The sequence below is a fragment of the Polypterus senegalus genome, chromosome 7 (genome assembly GCF_016835505.1).
Source record: "Polypterus senegalus isolate Bchr_013 chromosome 7, ASM1683550v1, whole genome shotgun sequence".
NCBI lineage: Eukaryota > Metazoa > Chordata > Cladistia > Polypteriformes > Polypteridae > Polypterus > Polypterus senegalus.
The window spans coordinates 33102963-33104663 of NC_053160.1; positions in this window are offsets into that span (position 1 = coordinate 33102963).

Consider the following 1701-nt stretch of genomic DNA (forward strand, 5'->3'; position numbering starts at 1 on the left):
CCAAGATTTAAGAAATATGTTGAGTAGATTACAAAGACGGCAATCTAATCTAAGGAATATAGCAAAGATCAGATCTTTTTTTATTACCGAATGATGCTGAAAAATTAATACATGCTTTTATTACTACCCACCTTTACTACTTAAATTCCTTTTTTACTGATTGCATAAAACGACCATTAATAAATCACAAATAGTACAGAATGCTGCCGTTAGAATATTAACAAGAAAGAACAAAACAGAATATATTACACCAATCCTGCGTAACCTCCATTGGCTTCTGGTGTCCCTTAGAATAGATTTTAAGGTTTTTTGAACTACGTACAAAGCATTAAGTAGACTAGCACCTTCTTAACTTCATTACTGTTACAAGCCCACTAGAAATCTGAGCACCTCAAACTCTGTTCTCTTGTCTTTACCAAGGGTGAAACATTAATACATTGGCAAAGCCACTTTTAGTTGTTGTGGTGCCAAGCTCTGGAACACACTGCCAGTGGAGATCAAAGAAGTATAAGTACTAATTGTCTGACTTGATAGCCAAACTCCTGAAGAAAAAGTAGTAGTGGCAGTAGTAAGGCGAGGTCCAAATCATTCAAGGTTTCCTTAAATGGTGGCTCTGAGGCTACAAATCTGCACTGGCAAAAGGAATGTTGCTGGTTCAAATCCTGAAAATGCCACCTTCTTCTTCTTTCGGCTGCTCCCGTTAGGGGGTTGCCACATTGAATCATCTTCCATATCTTCCTGTCCTCTCCATCTTGTTCTGTTACACCCATCACCTGCATGTCCTCTCTCACCACATCCATAAACTTTCTCTTAGGCCTTCCTCTTTTCCTCTTCCCTGGCAGCTCTATCCTTAGCATCCTTCTCCCAATATACTCGGCATCTCTCCTCTGCACATGTCCAAACCAACACAATCTCGCCTCTCTGACTTTGTCTCCCAACTGGAGCTGACCCTCTAATGTCCTCATTTCTAATCCTGTCCATCCTCGTCACACCCAATGCAAATCTTAGCATCTTTAACTCTGCCACCTCCAGCTCTGTCTCCTGCTTTCTGGTCAGTGCCACCATCTCCAACTCATATAACATAGCTGGTCTCACTACCACCCTGTAGACCTTCTCTTTCACTCTTGCTGATATCTGTCTGTCACAAATCACGCCTGACACTCTTCTCCACCCACTCCATCCTTCCTGCACTCTCTTTATCACCTCTCTTCGACAATCACCATTACTCTGTACTCTTGATCCCAAGTACAAACCGGATTCCAAAAAAGTTGGGACACTATACAAATCGTGAATAAAAACTGAATGCAATGATATGGAGGTGCCAACTTCTAATATTTTATTCAGAATAGAACATAAATCACAGAACAAAAGTTTAAACTGAGAAAATGTATCATTTTAAGGGAAAAATATGTTGATTCAGAATTTCATCCCAAAAAAGTTGGGACAAGGCCATTTTCACCACTGTGTGGCATCTCCCCTTCTTACAACACTCAACAGACGTCTGGGGACCGAGGAGACCAGTTTCTCAAGTTTAGAAATAGGAATGCTCTCCCATTCTTGTCTAATACAGGCCTCTAACTGTTCAATCGTCTTGGGCCTTCTTTGTCGCACCTTCGTCTTTATGATGCGCCAAATGTTCTCTATAGGTGAAAGATCTGGACTGCAGACTGGCCATTTCAGTACCCGGATCCTTCTCCTACG